At 46.3% G+C, this 25,393-nt stretch overlaps 1 long non-coding RNA gene across 1 annotated transcript in view; it reads right to left on the reverse strand.

Moving 5' to 3' along the window:
• LOC138574740 (uncharacterized) overlaps positions 1–23,055 on the reverse strand; it is a 91,647-nt gene extending 68,592 nt beyond the window's left edge. The window contains exon 1 of the long non-coding RNA XR_011303941.1: positions 22,969–23,055. This is a non-coding gene — a long non-coding RNA (uncharacterized lncRNA). The remainder of the gene's footprint in view (positions 1–22,968) is intronic.
• Between the last annotated feature and the right edge of the window lie 2,338 nt (positions 23,056–25,393).

The raw sequence follows: 25,393 nt of genomic DNA on the forward strand, positions 1-25,393 counted from the left end.
ACATTGTGGCGATTATATATTTCAAGCAACTTGAATATCCCAGTCGAGTGTTGCACCCATCTCGTAGCTGATTCGATATATGCCGGGTCAACTCACCATATGTAAGGTACAAATTGGCATGTTATGCCATCGTATTCTAATCGCAGCCTCAAGTGGCACCGGAAGAAAGCCTGATGCAGTTATCATGTATAAGCCACAGCATCGCATGTCCAGATGCTGTGATCATATCTCAAGTGCAGCCTCAATATCCCCTGTTGTTATGTTATGTTATGTTAAAGGTACTTTTATAGCGCACCGTCACCAACGGAATTGGTCCCCAGGCGCTCTGGAGAATCTGTAAACAGGAAGGACGGGTAGGGTTAGTCGGGAGGAGGGGAGAAGGAGAGAGGGAGAAGTGATGTGCTGTTGGCAGCTTCTCAGCTCCGTATACACCGAGTGCTGGGCGTTGGTGCTAGTATCGGATCGGGCGAGGCCTCGAGTGCTGTGGGTGAAGTTGATGTGTTGTTGATGCGGTGTGGTAAAGTGCGTGCTGATTGCTGTGAGAGAAATGGTTGTGTGGCTTTGTGTGGTTTAAGCATGCAGAAGATTGAGGGTTGGGTAAGTGGGGGTCTGTATCCTGATTCAGGTACTTATGATTCAGTTAGAGTTGTATGCCTGTGGGTTGGGTTGTTGATGGTTCCTCGTGGGCCGGCTCGCTTTGGTGGTGCTGCGCTGATCCAGCTGTATCATATTGGGTAAAGTTTGGATTGGTGGGTGCGTCTGAACCCGATCATCAGATGTGGGACTGGGTATGTAGTATCTATTCTCAGGTTATTTAGTGTGACCCTGGTCGGTTGAGGCTTTGATTAGTTCAGGGTCAGAGCCGTGTTGATGTGGTGTCCTGGTGCATCCGTCTTGGTGAGCCTGTGTTCTTTGGTTTCCGTGGGGTGAACATCCTTGGGGCTATTGTTTAGTTGTAGTTTTGTGAGGTGGGGCATTGTGTTTCCTGCTGTGCATTGGGGGACGGTGTGTAGTGCTAAAAAATTCTGTTTCTCACCCACTGAATTGGGGCTCGTGGTGCAGTGCTTCCTTTCCCTCTCTATATTTTGTCCTCAGGGCTGTTGGGGATGGTTGTGATTACGGTCATAGTTCTCTTGATGATTCGTCCTAGTGTTTCTGTCTTTGTCTTGCTATGTGTATTGTCTTCGGTCGTATTGCAGCTGTCTCCTGTTTGGTCGTTTAGTATGTCATGGGATATTTACCTTGGCTTATCCCCATTGATTGGTCGGTGTGTATCATTGGTCGCTGTTGTGGCATTCAATACCAAATAATGCCGAATACAAGTACTAAAATCAGTATGTCACATAGTACAATGGAAACAACTAACACCTAACTGTTCCTCGTAGAAAACCAGCAGTTATGGGACAACAATAGGATTACAAGAGATTGTAAGCCTGGCCAGATCTGAAAACTTGGCCGGGCCAGATCTGGTAGCGAGGCCTGACCAGACATGATGGCGAGGCCTGGCCAGTACTAAGAGGAGTCCTGGTGAGGAGAACAGAGCTGAGGTGCTTGATGTATTGCTTACCTCTCCCCCCTACCACCCCACACCCCACCTCCGCTGACGAGTGCAAGCCCTGCAGTGAAGTCTAATCTCTGAGCATTTGGAGGCAGGAGTGAAAGATGGGGAAAGGGATGCCCTGGGGCGGCAAAGGCAATGCCAGGGGTCGCAAAGGAGAAGCCAGGAGTGGCAGCTGCCTGCTACCCCAAATGGCGTCTCTGACGAGACAGATTCTTGTTCCAGTGTTTGAACCTTATCTTCACCCAGACTCCCACCAAATATAGGTGATGCTTTGTGGCACCCCGGTCTGACCGGTCCGGTCTGAGGCCCGGGGAGCGCTCATAAGGCAGGGGCTGCGGTTGCACCTCCACTTTGTTTTCTGCAGCCCCGCCGCATGAAGTCGTTTGTGGTCTTGGGGTGCCGTCGTCATCTTTTTTGTGGTCATAATTATGCTACATGCCGTTGGGGTGGCCTAGATGGACTGCAGGCATTCTTTTCTGGGTCTGCTCGCCTTACCGGCAAGGGACAGTATGCAGGCAATTGTTTTACTCAGTGGAGGATTCTGTGTGGGAAAATGTGGTCTGGGCGGTTGGTGGCCATGTTTTCAAGGATAGCATTTCCCGATTGAGGGAGCACTGCATGTGCTGTGGGAAGACACGGGAGAAGTTGCCCGATTCACTGCCGTTTAAGGAATACAGACAGGATTGTAAAGCGTTCATGGTTCAGGGAATGGGCTAAGTGTTTATATTAACGGTTCAGAATTGCCGATTAACCCTGGGCTCTGATTCCCCGGATTGCATGGCTCCAGCCCACGTTTTCGTTGTACGCAGCCCACACGGCCCAATTAAGCACCTTCTTAGGGAGTACAGTTACTGCTACCCGCTTCAAGAAGCGTAGACATGTTTTTCAGGGCCCGGCGAAAGGTTTGCGAAGAAGATGCCACATTCCTTAAAGAGAGTTTAACCATTTCGTAAAATGGATCCTTTGCTCAATTAAGGGTTGTAATGTTAGGCCTGGTTCCCATGAGAGGCGTTACCCGTTTTATAATAGCCATGGCTTGTACATTGTGTGGCATAAGGCCACTTGGTGCCGCTGGTTTTGGGATCCTCGGCTTGCATATTGTCTGAAAATGACTGCTTCTCTGTTTTCTTAGCAGTTCTTTACTTAATACCACGGCAATAGGGACTCCCATGCAGATAATTACAGATGTATACTAATTGACCTTTTCACAATTGATTGCGGGAGAATTGACCTTCTGCACAATTGATTGTGAAATAAAAGTCAATTAGGACATATATGCGGAGGGAAACCCCCCACTCAATCAAAAAAAATAACAGCAACCCCCACTGAATCCCATCATATTATTTATTACCCCAAACCCACCCCACACATATATACAAAGTAAAATAAAGATAAAGGTCAATTGTGTAGAAAGTCAATTAGGACCACTATTATTAGGTCAATTAGGACAAAAGGTCAATTGAAAAAAGGTCAATTTGGGTAAAACCGTAATACCCACTGCCAGTGGCTGTCTTTAAGTACAGTAGAGGCATTGGAAGGTGACTTATTTGCAGGGGTCAAGTCCTAAAAATTAAAGTGGGGGACTCCTCAACAAACGCAATGGCAATGTGATGTCGCCAGAAATTAGCATATCAAGGCGAACTATGCATATTTCATTAAATTGGCTGTGGATAACTACGCAAATTGAACAGGACGAATGGCATTTGTCTTTCATAAAATCAACACACACACAAAACCAAGAGAGGATATTTTCTTCTAATAGTGTTTTTGAAAACTTTAAAGGCTGTGCATGTTTTAAAGTCCAAGAAGCAATAAAAATGTTTTCCCTGGAACCTGAAGTACCGAAATGGGACATTTCACCTTTAGTTGTTTGTTATTTTTCATCAGGTTATATAGTGTAGTGGTGAAGTGTCCGGCCTACAAATCTGCCGACTTCCGAGGATGGCTTTAATTCCTAAATTCAAAGAGGACATTCAATGTTTCTCATTTTAGCTGGGGGGGGACTGAGTCCACCCTCTGAATAAAGCGGGTGGACTCCATCCCCCCGCGTGTACCCTGGACTTGAGCCCTGCTTATTCGGATTATTACATCATGACAAAGGATTCAGCACATTTACTTGGAACTTCTCTGCGAATTCTGCGCCAACTGCAGGTGAATGGTTGGGTAATGAATAAAACCGGTACGACGGGCCAGCGGACTAAACGATAATGCCGCGACCTGTGCTTGATCTGCAGGTCACATGTCCTGATCACGGCAAGGCCTACTTTCTGGGGTTCATAAATAAGTACCAATTTTGATTGGGCAGTAATAATATTGCATGGAGGTTGTGTCCGATGTGTCTGCTATCCTATAGTGCTAAAATACAATTACATTATTACTTATTATTTGGTATTTATGATGCGTCTGGACAAAAGGTGGCTAGACAAGGTAGGAGTAGCAGGGAGGTCGTGATGAGGATGCTTTATTATGTGACTAGTGATGGCTTTTGGCACGGTCAGAATAATGCAAGGCCTAGTAAGATAGGTGGCCTGGTTCCCCCCAATGTTCCCTTTCCCTTCGGGTAGTGTCACTTTTGGAAGCATTTCTATCCAGGGGTTTTATCAATATCATATCATTCAAGGGATGCCAAGGGAACACGGCGGGGACTGACAGGTTTCCCCCCCCCCCATATCAGGTTTGAGGCTTATGTTATTAGTACATACCACAGTAGCATTAAGGAAGTACATCTGACAATTGGACACTCAAAGGAAAGCGCAACCAAGTGGGTTTGGTTTGAACTAATTGCATGTGATGCGCGGGTACGCGTACTGTAGTAGGTGTGTGTGCCCGGTGTAGTGAGGGCTTGACTTGCCGGCAGCTCCGCAACAGAGGTGCTGCCACAAAAGCGTGGAAATGTGGGTCCTTGAGTAAGAATAAGGTAAGGGAAGGATTTGGATTTTGGCCCTCCATCCCCCCACCCTAATAGACCCTAGGTACCATTTAACGGACCAATGTTGATAGAGGGAGAGGGTGGTTGGTTTGTGGTGGTCGCCAGAGCTTCAGCATGGCCAGACAAGGTTGCCATTTAGAACACCCCCTGTCATTAGAGCTGGTTTGGTGGTAGGAACCAAAGGATAATGGAATTACAGACCCACAAGAGGGTCCTTCATCACTGATGGGGCCAACTGGGGGGGCATTGTTCTGCTTACTTACGGTGTCAATGACAGACTTATGTTGATGTGCTGTCATAGGGAATGGAGATATCTAAGTACGACGAGGACCGCTTCTAGCGGGTCTCAGGAGTATGGCCATGAGCATAACAGAAGTGCCCAGAGGTTTTGTAAGGTGTGGGACACTCCCACAGGTACATGCCTACGGTAAGAGTGGATGGATGGCTTTAGTACACTGACAATTTAAAATTATGGTTTTATGAACAATTTGAGGGTCCAAAAGTGGAAGGCATGTACATTGTTACCAGGTTTTTGGGGTGGTCACCACGCCTTCAATTGCACAAGAGACTAGGGAGGCTTGGGCCACTTGTAGGATATTAGGGCATTTTCGTTGCCAGGATAGTTCTCCACAGGCCAACTAAGAGAAAGCATGTTACGGCCAAAGGGGTGGAACATCACCTAACATGGTGGGCGACTGACCATTGAGATGCGACAGCCCAGCGCTGGTCCCTGCAAACTGTTGGCTAGCAGGGTATTTATTGGACAGAGAAATTAAAGGAACAGCGGCCAGTTGGGCGGATACTTCACAGTATTAGTGTCTCTCAGGGTCCCCGGGTTATTGTGCGAGGTCGGTATGGCAGTACGACCTGTTAAGATGCCGTGGGAATAATGGGAAAAGTGCACTAACACAGAGCTCCTCTAATTAGCCGAAAGGTTGCAAACACGCCTCAACAATGTTAAACTCCTGGTTTAGAGCAGGATAACTACGGGGTTGAGTGCTCGCTGCAGCAATATGGGTTTGGGAACGGCACGCCACAGGTCGACATCCTAGCGGGGTCTAACAAACCCTTACATTTTCTTAGGTGATGAGTGCCGACTACGTTGCGACGGTAAGAACAGGTGTTTATGATTATGGGCTAATAACGACACTTTGGCAGAAAAGTGATACCCCTGGGCGCCCTGTTACGCAGGAATACCAACAAATGGTACCTGCACACTGGGGAGATAACCCAGCAAGTTAAGCCCCAGGGTGCAACCTGCCTGTTGTCGGTTCATGAAATCACTGTAGGTCTGGGAAACTGCACAAATGGGGGCTGTAACTCAGCTTAGAACGTACTATTTGGTTAGTGGAATAGTTATGACAGTGACTGACCTGCCAGTGACCTGGTGTCAGATACCAGAGGTGGGCCGTGCCCCTGAACAGAAATGGTTGATCCACACGAGTTATGGGAAAGTGATCGACTTGTCAGTTGGGTACCAAAGGCGGCCTGTCCGCACTGGAGCAGAAGAGTAAGTGATTCATACAAAGCTTATGGGAGTAACTGACCTGGCAGACAGATGCCAGGCGCTCTCATCGCAGGGAGTTATGTGAACATACCAAAGGTTTTTCCCCGTGGGGGGGGTCATGGCCCCGGACGGGGCAGGATGTGCGTAAGTGGACGTAGGTATGAGATGTGCATGCCGATAAGGAGCATAGGTATGGGTGCATTGGGGAGTCGGGGGAGCCACCCCCAAAGCGTGGCAGAGTTGGGGGGGTGGTCCTAGCCGGAAAGGAGAACTTTGATGCTGTGGTTGTGGCCATGAGCGGTTCCGGAATGTCCACACTCGAGCCAAAGCCGGTCGACGGACACTGGCTCCCCTTGGGGACAACAGAGACTCTGTCACCTGAAGTCAGTGGTCCTGAGAAAGACTGACTGGCAGTTCTGAAATCCAGAAGTGGATGGCCGCTCTTTGCAAATGGCAAATGGGGAGTGGCACGGGTCAACCCTAGGATTATAATCTTGTTTACTGATGTGGCTGGGACCGCCCCGATTTCTATGCTCCAATAAACTGTGATCTTTGTTTTTGCAAACTTTGCAACTTTTTCTGTGTGGATTATTATGAGCTGATTATACCCAGGTCTCATTGCTTGTATTATTATCTGCAGGGGGGGCAGAGTGGGGAATCGCCTGGCTAAGAGGGTGACCCCACCCCACAGGGGGTGCTAGAGGGACAGCCCACATAGCGGGCTGCCCATCTGGCCACCCCTCCCAGGGACACCCAACACCTCCCATCCTCCTCACACCTGGAGGCAGAAGTAGGCGTCCCCAGGTCCGACACATCCGGTCTCGGGCCCGGGGAGCACTCATAAGACGGGGGCCCATCCACTTTGTTTTCCACCGCCCCCCGCTTGAAATTCCACCCTCCCTTTTGCAGTACCTGCTGTGGGTGCAGGTGGAGGTATTGACCCAGGAGCTGGTAGGTGACTAATGGGGTTCCAATGTGTTCTAGGTAGGATGTCGGATTGTTATAATGAAAAGCGTGCATAGTGAGGAGTAACCTTTCCGTTACAGGTCTGGTAGTGTAAATTTGGGAATATCTTTTTATGAATAACTTTTCCGTTTCAGGTCCTGTAGTGTAATTTGGAATATCGACGGTACTCGTGTATAGGAGAAATGTTTGACAAATCTGATTGTCTAAGTATGTGCTAAGATCTTTTTTCTGTCGCAGGCGGAGTTGGGGGGCGGTCCTAGCCGGAGAGGAGAACTTTGATGCTTTGGTTGCAGCCACGAGAGGTTCCGGAATTGCCGCACTCGAGCCAAAGCCGATCGTCAGACACTTACTCCCTTAAGGACAGCCAAGACTCAGTGACCTGAAGTCAGTGGTCCAGAGAAAGACTGAGTGGCAGTTCTGAAAACCAGAAGCGGGTGGCCGCTCTTTAGACTGACTGGTAGTCATGGAAACCAGAAGCGGATGGCTGCTGTTTAGACTGACTGGTAGTCATGGAAACCAGAAGCGGATGGCTGCTGTTTAGACTGACTGGTAGTCATGGAAACCAGAAGCGGATGGCTGCTGTTTGCAAATGGCAAACGGGGAGTGGCATGGTTCACCCCTTGAATTATGATATTGTTTATTGATGTGGCTGGTACCGCCCTGATTTCTGTGCTCCAATAAACTGCGATCTTTGTGTTTCCAAACTTTTAGCTGTTTCTGTGCAGATTATTATGAGCGGATGATAGCCTGGTCTCATTGCTTTTCTTATTATGTGTAGGGAGGGGGATAACCCCCCGCTATGTCTTTTATAGTTACAGACCTTCGACATAACCCCATATTGGATTTTTTTGTTAGGTAAGCCCACATTAGAGCAAAGGAGGGGGGTGGCTCCCACCGTGGAGGTTGCAGTCACTCTGTGCCCCTCAATGGCCTGTTGCACCCTGCAATGGCAATCAGAATTAGCCCCTACGGCAAGCTGCAGGCTTTATTTTCGGAACCTATTCACGTGTTTTGCCTGACCATTCACTTCCAAGTGGTAGTATAGAGCAGACCTGTAATGTATCACAATTTTCAAAAATACCAAAACATCTCTTTTGAGGTGCACTGGCCACCGTTTGCTAGCACTAAGCACCAGGGGATTTCTTCGCTGTCAAAGCTTCTGCCAAGAACTCAATGGTGGTAGCTGTGGCAATTTCCTAATGCAACTGTCCCTCGATCTATTTCGAGGAGTTCAGCTGCTACCATCTGTGGCCAGTTTATTTATTTGTATTTATTTATTTGCATTTTTAAATCGCTCACACAGCCTGGGAGCATTGAGGCGCTGTTATAGAAATATGTCTTAGTTGTGTATTTATAACGTGCTTAATACCCAGAGGTTTCTATGCATGGACCCGGGGATCGAACCTGTGTTGCTTCGTGTCGTCTTGTTTCCAAGGCGAACACGTTACTGCTGAGCTATCTTCCCGGGACAGTTAATACCACTATGGCAGTGCCTGGCAAATACCCCCCAGAACCGGTGCGTGTATTCCACTGACGCACCCAGCCGGGGCGGATCCATCATTCGCAACACCGGATGTCCGCCACCGGCGTTGACGCGCGGCATGAGCTACGCAGGCCCGCTGCTTCACAACTGGTTGTACGTTTCTCTGCGCAGACTTCACCATAGATCGCACCGCAATTGGGGGATCACAAGTGATTGAGAGGCGGCAGTCAGCATCAAGGGGCTGGCATTGACACGCCTGGCCGCGGGATGTGCCAGCAGTGCTGCGATTCCTCAGCACCGCTTTAGTGCTCCCATTGTGAGCATTTGCAATTACCAGCCTGGTGGTGCGGGAATCCAAACTTTGCGGCAAGAAAAAGAAAATATTGCAGCACACATGTGCACATTTCCCAGCATTCATTTTTAATTGTAATAGTTACAGGAACATACAGAAAACCATTTCTAAAATCATTATTGTGTCTCTGGATTGAAAAGAATTGCTCATAAAGGCAGTCCCTTCATATGAATGATTTGTTGGGTTTGGGCCACTGAAGCTGTGGGAATTGGAACTGAGAAAGTGACATTTTATTTTTTAATTTTATTTATTTATTTAATTTGGTTATACGCCCAAACCCTCGGGTATCGCGGCGTAGGTTACAGGATTAGGTCTAACCCTAAGTTACCAGGGCGATCCAGACGTGGACCCCTTGCTCACTGTTCTTAGAGAGGCGCAGCTTCACCTCACTGATGATGCCCAACAAGGCTGAAACACGTGTATGGGGTTGCTGTGGTACTCTTGTTCAGAGGAGAACTGCCTAGCATTTCGGTGCTGGACTGCCTCTGGGCAGGACAAAGACTGATATGCAGGCAAATTTCTTCTCTGTGAAAAGAACAGTGAGCTAAAGACTTGGTTGAGACTCTCCCAGGGGCCATTCACCCAAGAACAAGTCAATGGGCTGTGTTCGTGCTGGTAGAGAGTTTCCCAGACACCCCTTCTTTTGCATAAATTAACTTTGGGTCTAACCCTAAGTTACCAGGGCGATCCAGACGTGGACCCCTTGCTCACTGTTCTTAGAGAGGCACAGCTTCACCTCACTGATGATGCCCAACAAGGCTGATACACGTGTATGGGGTTGCTGTGGTACTCTTGTTCAGAGGAGAACTGCCTAGCATTTCGGTGCTGGACTGCCTCTGGGCAGGACAAAGACTGATATGCAGGGAAATTTCTTCTCTGTGAAAAGAACAGTGAGCTAAAGACTTGGTTGAGACTCTCCCAGGGGCCATTCACCCAAGAACAAGTCAATGGGCTGTGTTCGTGCTGGTAGAGAGTTTCCCAGACACCCCTTCTTTTGCATAGGTTACAGGATTACTTGATACTGAGTTGGTACATGTTGGCATATTTGTGAACATGCAACATAGTTTCTTTAAGCGAGTTACAAAGTACATTTATATAGTGTTGCATAGACAGACTTGGATTTGGATGGACATGTATTTGAATGTCTGATTAATTAAATTAAGTGACAGATGTGTACAATATTACATTTTTGCGCCTTTTTAGCAGCATTTCACAAATGTGCTTTTTTGTTGGAGTGCAAACTCTCTATAAGCTGGATGGTCCGAATAAGGCATTAATAAGCGCTCTTGCCACTAGTACCGAGTTATGCCCCACTGCCCGGCTTCATCAAGTCCCCTTCAATTCTACGTGCCACCTTTGCAGGGTTCGCTGCCCCCACCATAAAACTGTTTAAAAACATCAACAAATGTTCACGCCTTATCGGAATTCAAATCCTTCCTGAAGGCTGAACAAGGATATTTATTATCCAGTTTAAGCTTTCTCAGCGCTGTTGGAAAACCAAACACCGCATCCATAGAAAATAGAGTGGAGGTATTCCACTAGAGGGCAGTGTTGCCAGCAAAATATCTTGCATTCAAGGGATGACCGTACATCCGGTTTTGAGGCGGCCTTCTCGGCGCACGCTGTTTTGGCGCGGCCCCTTGGCCGCGCGGTCCCTTTTGGCGCTAAGGCGAATCCGGGGAGAGGGCCTATCTGCAAACGGGACTCGTGCCAAATCGGCTCTCGGGGGCTGCCTCCTGTGAGGAATGAAGCGATGGATGTAAAGCTGCGTTCCCTGACACCCCTTTCATTGATGTAAAATGTGTGCGTGTTTATGGTTTGGCTGCGAGTGCCGCTCTGCTGGGAAATGAATGCAGGTTACGCCGAGCTAATGTTTATAAACAGCACATCAGCATGTAAAAGATTCACAAAGAGCTGCACGGCATCCCATTTCTTTGCTGATCTGGAATTCCAGGGCAGCCCTCTGCAAATCAGACTTGCAGAGAATCCTGAGGACTCCATGTTACACACAGCACTGCTGTCTGTATCTGAGAATTAATACAGTCTCCTCCCTGTTGTGTACGTGGTACCATCTAAATCAACGTTTGGGAATGTTAAGTATTACCGCACGCAAGTTATTTTTATACGAGTGGTAAGGGGATATGCAAATATGTGCCGCGTTTCAGTACAGGGGTTTTTCCCACCAAAAACAAAATTACCAAACGGACTTGTCTGTTAGCAGTGCGGGGCTGAAGTGTCCACACAATGATTCTGTTAGCAGTGGGCACTACACACATTCATAAGCAGAAACCACAGAATGCCAACGCATCTCACTCACAGGGCCCGATTCACGGACTTTTTTGCATGGTTCAAAGTGACTGCACTGCCGACACAAACTCTTATTCATGGAACTGTGCAAAGTGTATTAAGTCATTTTGTACTGCAAAAATGATTGGGCATTGGCTTTGCAGGGACTTTGCACTGCAAAAATACACGTTGCAAAGTTCCATGAATCAGGGCTTGTGCCAGCACTGCAAAGCCACTTTTCAGCAGTGCAATGTCACTTTGAAAGGTGCAAAGAAATTCGATGAATCAGGCCCATAATAGTGTGCAGAACAGCAAGCATTTTGGTACATCATCTTCAGGCAGAGGAAGAGTTTGCAGGTACTTATGAGGGTCAGGGGATGATTTAACCATGGGCGTAATTTTAGGGGGGACGGGGGTGTTTGTCCTCCCCAACTTTCAGGGCACACTATTTTGTCCCCATTCATTTGAATGGGGAACCTTTTTTTCAGAGCTCATGTCCCCCCCAACATTTTCAGCAAAGTTTCTCCACTGGATTTAACTGCTTGGTGGAGGCAGTCACTCGTGTCATGAACCCGGCTGTCCTTGTGACCAGGGATGCACTGTTCAGCGCCGAAACGTCCTTCACCCAGGGGCCCCCGCGACCAACTGGCTGCGGCCAACAGAGCGCACTGAAACAGGACCTGCGGACAAACGTCCGCACCAAAACATCCTGCGCCCAGTTCGTTGCGCCGAAACGTTCTGTCCCGAAGGATAACAAGTGTCAAATGACGGGAAAAAAATAACACAGCCGTCTTTTCATTGCAGGTCATATCCCTCAATCCAGTGCCCCTCAAGTACAAGCAGGGCAGTTTCTAGTCCCTCTGGTGCCCAGGGCAAAACACTAAAATGCGCACGACATGCATGCCATGACCAAACTACACTCCGTGGTTAAGTAAGTCCTACCCAACGTCAATAAATCACTGCTATACTAATGGAACACGTTGTATTACATCGTGATTCAAGAACTTTGCAGTAATTCCTCAGACAAAACAGAGTACACAAAATACTAGACTTGGTTTTTAAAGTTTTGTGTCCATTTTTTGTCTATGTTAAGGGCACTTTTGATTTCCCCACACCCTGTCTCCTGGCCCTGCAATCTACGTATTTTGATAACATTTAGAAATGTCTCTGGAACTAATAAAAACATGTGTTTCTCTGAGGCCTGATGGGTGCTGCTTTGTTGACTGATGTTCCGTGCGCACCTGTGGTGCTGGCTGTTATGTGCTCTTGCACTGTTCTGGAAGATACGAGCAGTGCTCCAGAAAAGATTTTGGCGTGAAAGTATTTCACTCACAATTTTTTAGAATTAGAGAGTAAATCCAATTTCAAGAGAGTACACATTAGTTTCCTCCTTCGCAAGAGAGTAAACACTGCCTGACAACTATCCAATTTGTGCGTAAAATTAAAACTGCGTTCGAAAACATTAGTGACAATGAACTTGAAGGTGCATACTACCCAGCTTCATCTTCAATATACTTGGACACCAAAACTCTGTTAAGAACTACTATAGAGGCCAGCTAGTTACATCATTCATGAAGTCCCTCACTCTGCCAGCATCACTTCTCTGCCTCTCGGACCTGCTGTTGATGCCTATTTCTACCTGCTTGACAGCCACTCCATGTTTTTGCTCCATTTATCCTTCCCTTTGCTGCTTGGTTTTCCCAGTTTCTCACTTAACTGATGTTCTGTCTCTCACCGTTAAGTGTTGCTATGCCACGTTTTGCGGTCTGCTGCTCCGTCACTCTGTCTTTCCCATATCTGCATTCTATTATTGCTTTTTCCCACCTATAACTTGCTGTATCAGTTGATATAACTCCTCTTGCCCTCTCCTGTCATTACTCTGGCTACATCTGTTTTTTTAATGTTCTCTGTTGTGGTTGCTACTCCTTGTGATTATCTTTCTTGCACTGCCCCTTATGTTATTGTCCTGCCTTTCTCTAGTATTGCTTTTCTATTTCCAGCTTTCCCTCACTGCCTTTGATCTGTATTTTCTTATTTTACTGTCTCTAAATATCTCCTTTGCCCTGCTTCTTTCCCTCACTCCTAGTGTGTGTGTGTGTGTGTCCTTTTTTTACCTCTGTTTCTCTTCTCACTTTCTTTTTTGCCCTTTCTTGTTGCTCACTGGTCTCTGTTTCTATTGCTCGAATTCCTATTTTGGAATGTCCAGTATGTTCTCTGTTCTGCCCTCCCTTGCCTCCCACCCAAACTTTGTTCTCCTGTACTACTTAGGTTCAGAGTGGCACTTCCTCGCCTGTTTTTCTGGTTGTCTTTTGACATAGCAGCAATAAATATCGAAAAATCAGAAAATGCCTTTTCTATTTACAAATCTAGTGCAGCATTACTATTGGGTGCTCCTTCTAGATGTGTGCAAATCTTTTGGCCATTAGTTTGCGCCCAATAGCCTCTCAGAGAAAGTTGATTTTAGAAGTGTACCCAATTGCATTTAGAAGTGTACCCAATTGCATTTAGAATTGTACCCAATTGCATTTAGAAGTTTGCACCCAATAGCCTCTCTGAGAAAGTTGAATTTAGAATTGTACCCAATTGCATTTAGAAGTTTGCACCCAATAGCCTCTCTGAGAAAGTTGAATTTAGAATTGTACCCAATTGCATTTAGAAGTTGCACCCAATAGCCTCTCTGAGAAAGTTGAATTTAGAATTGTACCCAAGTGCATTTAGAAGTTGCGCCCATTAGCCTCTCTGAGAAAGTTGAATTTAGAAGTGTACACAAGTGCATTTAGAAGTTGCGCCCATTAGCCTCTCTGAGAAAGCTGATTTTAGAAGTGTACACAATAGCACTTATAAGTGTACCCAATTGCATTTATAAGTGTACCCAATTGAATTTAGAAGTGTACCCAATTGCATTTAGAAGTTTGCGCCCAATAGCCTCTCTGAGAAAGCTGATTTTAGAAGTGTACACAATAGCACTTATAAGTGTACCCAATTGCATTTATAAGTGTACCCAATTGAATTTAGAAGTGTACCCAATTGCATTTAGAAGTTTGCGCCCAATAGCCTCTCTGAGAAAGTTGAATTTAGAATTGTACCCAATTGCATTTAGAAGTTGCACCCAATAGCCTCTCAGCGAAAGTTGAATTTAGAATTGTACCAAATTACACTTAGAAGTTGCGCCCAATAGCCTCTCTGAGAAAGCTGATTTTAGAAGTGTACCCAATTGCATTTAGAAGTTGCACCCAATAGCCTCTCTCAGAAAGTTGAATTTAGAATTGTACCCAATTGCATTTAGAAGTTGCGCCCAATAGCCTCTCTGAGAAAGTTGAATTTAGAAGTGTACACAAGTGCATTTAGAAGTTTGCGCCCAATAGCCTCTCTGAGAAAGCTGATTTTAGAAGTGTACACAATAGCATTTATAAGTGTAACTAATTGCATTTATAAGTGTACCCAATTGCATTTAGAAGTTTGCGCCCAACAGCCTCTCTGAAAAAGTTGAATTTAGAATTGTACCCAAGTGCATTTAGAAGTTTGCGCCCAATAGCCTCTCTGAGAAAGCTGATTTTAGAAGTGTACACAATAGCATTTATAAGTGTAACTAATTGCATTTATAAGTGTACCCAATTGCATTTAGAAGTTTGCGCCCAACAGCCTCTCTGAAAAAGTTGAATTTAGAATTGTACCCAATTGCATTTAGAAGTTGCACCCAATAGCCTCTCTGAGAAAGTTGAATTTAGAATTGTACCCAAGTGCATTTAGAAGTTGCGCCCATTAGCCTCTCTGAGAAAGTTGAATTTAGAAGTGTACACAAGTGCATTTAGAAGTGTACCCAATTGCATTTAGAAGTTTGCGCCCAATAGCCTTTCTGAGAAAGCTGATTTTAGAAGTGTACAAAATAGCATTTAGAGGTGTACCCAATTGCATTTAGAAGTGTACCCAATTGCATTTAGAAGTGTACCCAATTGCATTAAGAAGTTTGCGCCCAATAGCCTCTCTGAGAAAATTGAATTTAGAATTGTACCCAATTGCATTTAGAAGTTGCACCCAATAGCCTCTCTGCGAAAGTTGAATTTAGAATTGTACCGAATTGCATTTAGAAGTTGCACCCAATAGCCTCTCTGCGAAAGTTGAATTTAGAATTGTACCCAATTGCATTTAGAAGTTGCACCCAATAGCCTCTCTGAGAAAGCTGATTTTAGAAGTGTACACAATAGCATTTATAAGTGTAACTAATTGCATTTATAAGTGTACCCAATTGCATTTAGAAGTTTGCGCCCAACAGCCTCTCTGAAAAAGTTGAATTTAGAATTGTACCCAATTGCATTTAGAAGTTGCACCCAATAGCCTCTCTGAAAAAGTTGAATTTAGAATTGTACCCAAGTGCATTTAGAAGTTGCGCCCATTAGCCTCTCTGAGAAAGTTGAATTTAGAAGTGTACACAAGTGCATTTAGAAGTGTACCCAATTGCATTTAGAAGTTTGCGCCCAATAGCCTTTCTGAGAAAGCTGATTTTAGAAGTGTACAAAATAGCATTTAGAGGTGTACCCAATTGCATTTAGAAGTGTACCCAATTGCATTTAGAAGTGTACCCAATTGCATTTAGAAGTTTGCGCCCAATAGCCTCTCTGAGAAAATTGAATTTAGAATTGTACCCAATTGCATTTAGAAGTTGCACCCAATAGCCTCTCTGCGAAAGTTGAATTTAGAATTGTACCGAATTGCATTTAGAAGTTGCACCCAATAGCCTCTCTGCGAAAGTTGAATTTAGAATTGTACCCAATTGCATTTAGAAGTTGCACCCAATAGCCTCTCTGAGAAAGTTGAATTTAGAATTGTACCCAATTGCATTTAAAAGTTGCGCCCATAAGCCTCTCTGAGAAAGCTGAATTTCGAAGTGTACCCAATTGCATTTAGAAATTGCGCCCAATAGCCTCTCTGATAAAGCTGATTTTAGAAGTGTACACAATTGCATTTAGAAGTGTACCCAATTGCATTTAGAAGTTGCGCCCATTAGCCTCTCAGAGAATGCTGATTTTAGAAGTGTACCCAATTGCATTTAGAAGTTGCGCCCAATAGCCTCTCTGAGAAAGCTGATTTTAGAAGTGTACCCAATTGCATTTACAAGTGTACCCAATTGCATTTAGAAGTGTACCCAATTGCACTTAGAAGTTTGCGCCCAATAGCCTCTCTGAGAAAGTTGAATTTAGAATTGTACACAATTGCATTTAGAAGTTGCGCCCAATAGCCTCTCTGAGAAAGTTGAATTTAGAATTGTACCCAATTGCATTTAGATGTTGCGCCCATTACCCTCTCTGAGAAAGCTGAATTTAGAAGTGTACCCAATTGCATTTAGAAGTGTACCCAATTGCATTTAGAATTGTACCCAATTGCATTTATAAGTGTACCCAATTACATTTAGAAGTTTGCGCCCAATAGCCTCTCTGAGAAAGTTGAATTTAGAATTGTACCCAATTGCATCTAGAAGTTGCGCCCAATAACCTCTTTGAGAAAGCTGATTTAGAAGTCTACCCAATTGTATTTAGAAGTGGCTCCCAAGTGCATTCTTAGGCTGTGACCAATACCCTCTCTGAGAAAGTTGGATTCAAATTTCACCCAATTGCATTTTGAATTTGCGCCCAATAGCCTCTCTGAGAAAGTTGATTTGGAAATGTACCCAATTGCATTTAGAAATTACTCCCAATAGCCACTTTGAAAAGCTGAATTAGACGTGTACCCAATTGTAGTTAGAAGTTCCTCCCAATTGCATTTAAAAACTGCGCCCAATAGCCTCTTTGAGAAAACTGCATTTAGAAGTGTACCCAATTGCATTTAGAAATGTACCCAATTCCATTTAAGAAGTATACCAATTGCATTTAGAAGTGTACCCAATTGCATTTGAAGTTCCGCCCAATAGCCTTTTTGAGAAAGCTGATTTAAAAGTGTACCCAATTGTAGTTAGGAATTGCCCCCAATTGCTCTGTACCCAATTGTACCCAGTTGCATGCAGAAGTTGCGCCCAATAGTCCCTCTGAGAAAGGTGCATTTAGAAGTGTACCCAATTTCATTTAGAAGTTGTGACCAATAACCTCTCTGAGAAAAGTGGAATTTAGAAGGGTACCCAACCGCACTTAGGAGCTACGCACAATTGCCTATCTGAGAAAACCTGATTTTAGAAGGGTACCCAATTGCATTTAGTAGTTGTGACCAATAGCCTCTCTGAGAAAGTTGAATTCAAAGTGCACCCTACTCAATCATATTAGTATAACTAGCAGTATAGCTGTACAAAGTAGAATCTAAAACGGTAACTAATAATCTAAATACCCCCTCTAAGCAAATTGAATCTTGAGGCTGACCGAACATCATCTCTGTGTACAGGTGAGCCTGTGTAACAGGCTTTGGAATACAGGGAACACCTGAAGCAACATACATCATACCACACCCCACGCTTACTCTCCCCTTTACACCACCACTCAACTAGAACACAGAGATACTATGACACCATTCGGTATAACTGTTCTCATATCAACATCTACCGCTCACTCCCCATCACTCTAAGTAAACACTGCTGGTTACACATCCCCCAGCCAGGCGTTCTCCTCAGGCCTAACGCAGCCACACTCGTCCTGTATAAAGCCGGCCAGAGCGAACACATACTCCTGATCTCCCAACCACCACACCTACCGCTAAGAAGCAGCTACCACTTGAATTCCGCACCAGCTGCACACATACCTGGTGCGCACACGCACTTTTTGTACTCTCTCTACTCTCTCTACTGACCTAAACTTCGGTTCCCAAGGGCGTTCAACCTACCAGCGCCTTCAGACCATACCAATGGTATATAAGGCGCTATATAAATGCTAAATAACATAACATAACATAACATTAGGCTGGGAATGATAGAGTCAGAGGTTTGTCTCACCAGATGCAGCATGTGCGTAATGCAGATGCTTTACCAGCACTATGTGCCATTTCAAGTATAGCAGACCTCATGGGATGTGCTTGTTCTGAGCCATTGCAGGTATAGCAGTCCTGATGGAATGTGTCTGTTCTGAGTCATTACAGGTATAGCAGCTCTCATGGGATGTACGTGTTTTACGTCTGAGCCAATACAGGTATAGCAGCCCAGATGAGAGGTGTGTATTCTGAGCAATCACAAGTATAGCAGCCCTGATGCGAGGTGTGTGTTCTCCCTGATGAGGTGGTGTTCTGAGCCATTACTGGTATAGCATCCCTGATGAGATGTGTGTGTTCTGAATCACCGAACCTTTAATAGTCCTTTTGATAAGTCGAAAGCTAAGTCGGTTCTGTTACTGTTACTGTTGCTTCTGATGCAAGCGCATTAACTCACCTTTTACCAAGATTTGAACTGACAGGTTACTCAATGATCTCTGCAGCAGGATTATTGACCCATTGAGCTATGTTTCTCAACAGGCTGTTGAATCTGAAAGGCACATAGGCTTAGGGCACTGGCAGTTCATTGTAAGGTTTGCCAGACATAACTGGCTTGTCAAAAGCTCTAAGCCTGTTTGGACCATCCTACATATGAGTCAGGAGATTCATAATGAGGCTTTGAAATGTGCTAGATATTTGGCAGTGGAACTCAATAATCGGACATGGGAGAAGCAGAGGTTTTGAAAAAGTGCAAGACAGAGTAGGAGAGATTGAAGCATATGACAGCAATGCCATCTTTTCACACTTTCCGCCTGTGTGCATCATACCAGCTTAGAAGGATGGTGGGAAGAGCTCCGACACTGTGCTTGCTCAGTACTTTAGCTCTCTGCAGAAAACGCCAACACATGGTGCTGTGTCGTTACAGTAAATCTGTTAGGAAATGCAGGTACCTTCCCAAACCATAGCAGTCATGCAAAGAAATATGGACATGATACAATCAGTCCTGCTGTGAATAATTGGCATTGTGCCATGACATGCCTATAGCAGCTCTGCTGATAAATTAGGCTACTTTGTCTGAATATAAAGCAGCCCCGTTGAGAGGTTAACAGTACAATCTGTGCCACCGAAAATATATACAGCACTGCTTCAACCTGGTTCCATTATACCTGCTTGCTGTGGGCGGTCAGAAAGGGAGTTAAGTAAAGTTCAGACCACATGCCTAGCTATTCCTTGTTCTATAAGAAATCAAACTATGTACAGTGCCCTTTCATGCACGCGAACAAATGCAATCTTAAGTAAAAAAAAAAACACATCTTCATACAGGGTCGGACTGGGACAAGAAATAGGCCCGGTCACCCAAAAAAAAGTTGCCCACCACTAGCCTCAAAAAAGTAGCCAACCCCTCGCCTCACGACCCATAACCTCTGATGACATCACCAGAAGTGATGTCATTTGACCCCACCCCAAAGTGACATCCCGGGAAGCGATGAAACACAACCTTTCAGCTAAATTACTGTGAATCCAAGCAGACGTCAAAGGCCAAATGATAATATGTTATTATATAGCACTTATGCTTAAGCTCTTTTTTATTTTTTATAGAACAAATATGCATACAATATCACCCAACCTGTGTTGATACTCATTTATGGACCTAAGAAGGATGACAGGCTTTTTGAAAAAAAAAAAGAACATTTGAAAAAAAGATTTTTTTTTTTCTTTTGAACTGGCCCAGGCATGGCCAGAAACCAGCCCCCACTCCCCAGGCACGATTTCGGCCCGGCCGAGGGGCCAATCCGACCCTGTCTTCATATAGAACACCAAAAGCTTTTCCTTCTCACACATGGCAAATAACTGCTTGCTGGGAGGCTCTCCTAAAACTCCAAGAAATCAAGAACCCCAAGCCATTATATGCAATTGATGTGCTTCTGTTATGGAAAGAAAACAAAGTCTGAAATGCCCATGCTGCTACAACTGCCTCCATTAAAGCCAATTAAAACAGAGGAAAATGTAGCAGAAATGCAGCCTTTATATAAGACCATTTTCATTTTACACAATACTACATGTGTCCTAAAGCAACGTGAAAAGCATGTTCATGATTCAAAACACTTTAATAACACTGTAACCTACAAAATACAATCAGTTGAAAAAAAGTGAACAAAACACAAATTCCATTGTACATTACTCAGAAGTTATTAACTTGATATGATCATTAACAGAGGAGAGATTTAAAAAAATTAAACGGATCAGGACTCATCCCAGTTGCTTCTTTCAAGGAACTGTGTGGATTGCTAAAGTAAAGAGTGGATTTGCAGGCTACTGCTGGCCAGGCTGTCACCAGTGAGCTCCATGATTTATGGGGGTGCTGTCATAAATAGCCTGTGTAGGTGGTACACAAGGAAGAATCAAAAGGGCCGCATTGACAAGAGTTCTGTGTGTAAAAAGTCCTGATACAGGATACGAGGTACACTTTAATAAAAAAAACATTGTTCACTAGTCCCTTCCACCTTGCCAGTCCCTCATTCTGATCACAGCCATCGCCATCATGGTTGTTGCCTACTTCTGTTACCTCTTCTCCTCCTCCTTCATCTCTTCATCTTCTTTGCAGGCAAATGGGAGTGTTGCAACTGCGGCTTAAGGCATCTGAGCTCACTCTTCAAGAGACCCATATATATACTCAATAGTACTCCAGGTCTTTAGGTGGGCCTCTGTGCCCACTAGAGAGGCATGCAGCATTGTAAAAGAAGGACATGCATACATTATCAGATGCAAACACTCTACTGCTCCACATACCCACCAGCCATCCACCTTCCTATGGGAGACATCTTATTATTACAGGTAGGACATGGCTCTGGCAGGTGTAGCAGTCATGGGTTGAGCTAGGGTAATTCGCACAGCAGTGCGTAATTTTAATGCTGGCTGCACACGCCACACGTATAGAGTATGTCATGTTACGTTTGCAGAATTTCTCTTCATGTCCTTGCAGCAGTACAAGACGAACGCTTGTGCAATCCACCAAGTTCACCACTTTAGGAAATTAAACAATTCCATGGAAGCATGCCCCCCACCCTCCTTTTGTTTCATGCAGTTCAATTTAACTCCCAGGAAACATGTCCCCAGGGCTGGAGATGGGCATCTTGAGCTGCAGCAGTGCCGCAACAGCACTTGCGCCTTAAATTAACGCACGACCATAGGGTACCTTGCATGACATTGGACCCGAGCAAAAGCAGTGAATTGCAGCAGGACCCCTGAAGTGGCACCTTAAACTGCAAAAGGGCCAGCAGAGGGGCACCCAGAACAGCAGTAGGATCAGGGCAAAGGCTATCTGACAGGCAACAGGGCCTCCGAAGAAGCACCGGGAAAAGCAGCATTGCAGGCACTGCAGTAACTCCTGCAAAGGACCAATATACTAGAGCACCAGTGTTTTAGCCAGAAGATGGCTCTGTGGGGTGATTGTTTGCTACCAATCTGTTCTGCGCGTAACGGTAGGTCACAGTTTTGAACCAGAGCCTTCCACCCTATTGAGGCTAATGACGTGACCACCATTAAGTTGAGTAATTCTAACAATCATTATTTAAGCACCAAACGCATTTCTGTTGTGTGCTCTACAATAGGAAACCACCATTGGTTTTGTGATGGCATGTCATGGGCATTTGCCAGCAGGGTAGGAAATGGGCCTGAACAAGATGGAGACAAGGCTCAGTCAGGGCGGGTTAGCCTCGGAAAATCCCAGATCTGTTCCCATGCCGAGCTCTTACGCATGAGTTGCCCTTGCATCATAAGATTCAGCATTCAAGAAGGAATGCAGGAACAGCCAAAACCTGACATCCTTTTCAGAAGGTGTCCAAATTGGTATATACGATCTGCAATTTACAGACATTTTATTGTTACGGTGAGTATTAGGACCAAATAAATTAACATAGTCCAACTTCCATTACTCGCTCAAAAGGTTCACTATCACAGACAGGTTTAAAATGTTAAATTGTGGGCGTTCTTATGTTCCCAAAATGCTCCTTGCTTTTATGGCCAGGCCACTTGTCCCCACACTCTCCTCTCCCTACCCTTGCACCCCCATGCTCCAGGAGGAAATGGTTCCCAGAGTAAATGTTTCCATTTCCAGCACTGTTTTTCAGGCACTGCCATAACGTTGCTACCTGGACATTAGATGGCAACAGCTGGAAAATGATAGATATGTGGACGAATTCCTATCTAATGCCTATACCCAGGCCCAGATTTCAGTGCAAAGAACAGATGTGAGGACACACCTACTGCATATACATCAAGTTGCTCAAGGTACACCTTGTTAAGACTTTTTTATTACACCAGTAGCGCATTTACAGCTACTATTTAGCCATTAACGCTCAGAAGAGTACTCCAAGATAACACTAGCGGGCCTTAAATCACACAGTTAATGCTATGGCTTGATAGAACTGGCTCAAATAGATCCAAGGAAGACCTATTTTGGGCAGGAGGTGCAGGTAGTGGGTGGGAATGGCCACACGGATTAGCACAGCAGTGGGGAGACAGGTGGGGGAATAACCAAGCCCCACCCACAAGTTGTGTGTTTCTCCTCACAACCAATCACCCTCCTAGCGGTAGGTTAATGCAATAGTTTCAGCTTATAAGTAGCACTTCAGTGCCAGCTAACAATAAAAGAAAATAAATCCAGAAAGGTGGATATAGGAATCGCTGGAGATCTGCAAGAGTGACTGAGATAATAAACTCCACGTTCCACTTTGTCCTGGAGAAATGCTGCCTCCTTTGTGATCGTGACACAGTGGGGTGCATGAAAAGGGACTGGAGTGAGATTTTGCAAAGATCCAAAAGAACAGCAAACTTAATATAAAACTGTTTGCAGCGGTCTCTGAAGTTCGAAAAAGTGCTGATTACCATCAATTCAGTCATGTCTTCTCCACAGTGGAAACTAAACACACGTTCAAACCAACGTGGAGCCCTTCCAACCCCTCTTTTAAACTTTGTTATTATTTATAAAGCATAAACTTACTTCTCAAAGGAACCTCATGACCCTGGAGGACTGATTAATACGGCTGAAGTGGTGGATTCTGGAAACCATCAAAAAAGATTTGGTTGCTGCGCGACACTTAAAAAAATTGTGACCCGGGCTCAGAGAGCTTCTCTGACTCACGTAACGTTACGTGGGTCAGAAGAGGCAGAGGCAGCACCTGCCGGCGTTACTCGCCCCAGGGCAATCGCACTCGAAGGGGAAATTTCGGCTCCAGGGAAATTTCACCTGACAGGACAAATGTGCCCCCCCAGGGCAACTGCGCCCCTGGTAGCCGACCGCCTCACCCGGGCTAAGTAACAGGCCTGAGGATGAGATCACCATTCCACCAGCATTAAATTAGTGCAGCAGCACCTGTACAAAATGAAGGTGCAGGGCAAAAATAGGATCACGGCTGTCATAAAACACAGCGGCCTGTGGTTAAGAAGACACAGGCAGTGCAAAGGAAATTTTTTGCACTTTAAGATTTTAGTGAAAAAACAAGTACATTCCTAGAAGTATCTTATGATCAAGCCCGGACATGCTACACAGAAACTAGAGGGAATGGGTGAAAGGAGGGATATTGACAGTAGCAGGCCAGGGCCAGAGATGTGGAATGGTCTCCCACAGGAATGGAGACCTCAACCAGACCACCTAAAGTTCAGGAGAAGTTATGTTATGTTATTTGATCTTGTACCGTGCACTGCTGGCACTTACACAGTCTCTTGGCGCTATGGCGGATCAGTAAAGGAAGGAGGGCTGGGGGAGCTTTGTTAGTGGGATTGAGAGGGAAAAGCGCAAGAGCTTTGCAGGGTAATTCATAGAATTTCGCAGAAAAGTGTCGCAAGCGGCTGGCGCAGAGTGTCCGCGTGCGATTGTCTGCGCCAGGCACGTGCGCTAAAACCGATTTCCGCGCACAGCGTATTCATGGATTTCAGGCTCCCAAACCAGCCGTGGCGCAGAGTATCGCAGCGACCCTGCAGCAGCGCCAGTAACGCCCCCAAGAACGCCCTCGCGCAAGGAAAAGCCATCAAAATCGCTAAATCATCGCAAAGGGCAGCGCTAACCCTGGACCAGTCCACAGGGCTGCCAAACAAGGAACGCAAAGCGGGTAACGTGCATATCAGGGGTACGCGTGAAGTTTTACACGCGATTAGCCAGGGCACGTGTATCACAGGGGTACGCAGGAATTATCACACGCGATTTGGCTGGGTACGTGTATTACAGGGGTGCGCGGGAATTATCACACGCGATTTGGCTGGGTACGTGTATTCCAGGGGTGCGCGGGAATTATCACACGCGATTTGGCTGGGTACGTGTATTACAGGGGTGCGTGGGAATTATCACACGCGATTTGGCTTGGTACGTGTATTACAGGGGTGCGTGGGAAGTTCTACACGCGATTGGCCAGGGTACGTGTATTACAGGGGTATGTGGGAATTATCACACGCGATTTGGCTGGGTACGTGTATTACAGGGGTACACGGGAAGTTCTACACGCGATTCGGCTGGGTACGTGTATTACAGGGGTGCGCGGGAATTCTCACATGCGATTTGGCCAGGTACGTGTATTACAGGGGTGTGCGGGAATTATCACACGCAATTAGGCTGGGTGGGTCCTCACAGGTGTTCCCTGTACACCCTCCACGGCCCCTGCAGGCAGCCCACAAAACAGAGGACTACCCTGCACACCTGCTCATGTCCCCCTGCACCCCCACCCCCCAGCAGTGCAGGGGCAGCCTCCACCAGGCCCCCACTCATGTCCCCTATCACCCCCACCCCCCCGCCACCAGGGGCACCCTCCACCAGGCCCCCATCCATGTCTCCCACCACCCCCACCCCCCAGCAGTGCAGGGGCAGCCTCCACCAGGCCCCCACTCATGTCACCCACCACCCCCACCCCCCAGCCACCAGGGTCACCCTCCACCAGGCCCCCACTCATGTCTCCCACCACCCCCACCCCCCAGCAGTGCAGGGGCAGCCTCCACCAGGCCCCCACTCATGTCACCCACCACCCCCACCCCCCAGCCACCAGGGTCACCCTCCACCAGGCCCCCACTCATGTCACCCACCACCCCCACCCCCCAGCCACCAGGGTCACCCTCCACCAGGCCCCCACTCATGTCTCCCACCACCCCCACCCCCCTGCCACCATGGGCAGCCCCCACCAGGCCCCCACTCATGTCTCCCACCACCCCCACCCCCCAGCAGTGCAGGGTCACCCTCCACCAGGCCCCCACTCATGTCTCCCACCACCCCCACCCCCCAGCAGTGCAGGGTCACCCTCCACCAGGCCCCCACTCATGTCACCCACCACCCCCAGCCACCAGGGTCACCCTCCACCAGGCCCCCACTCATGTCACCCACCACCCCCACCCCCCAGCCACCAGGGTCACCCTCCACCAGGCCCCCACTCATGTCTCCCACC

Source organism: Ambystoma mexicanum, chromosome 1p (genome assembly GCF_040938575.1).
Source record: "Ambystoma mexicanum isolate Mex_15411 chromosome 1p, UKY_AmexF1_1, whole genome shotgun sequence".
NCBI classification, from domain to species: Eukaryota; Metazoa; Chordata; class Amphibia; order Caudata; family Ambystomatidae; genus Ambystoma; species Ambystoma mexicanum.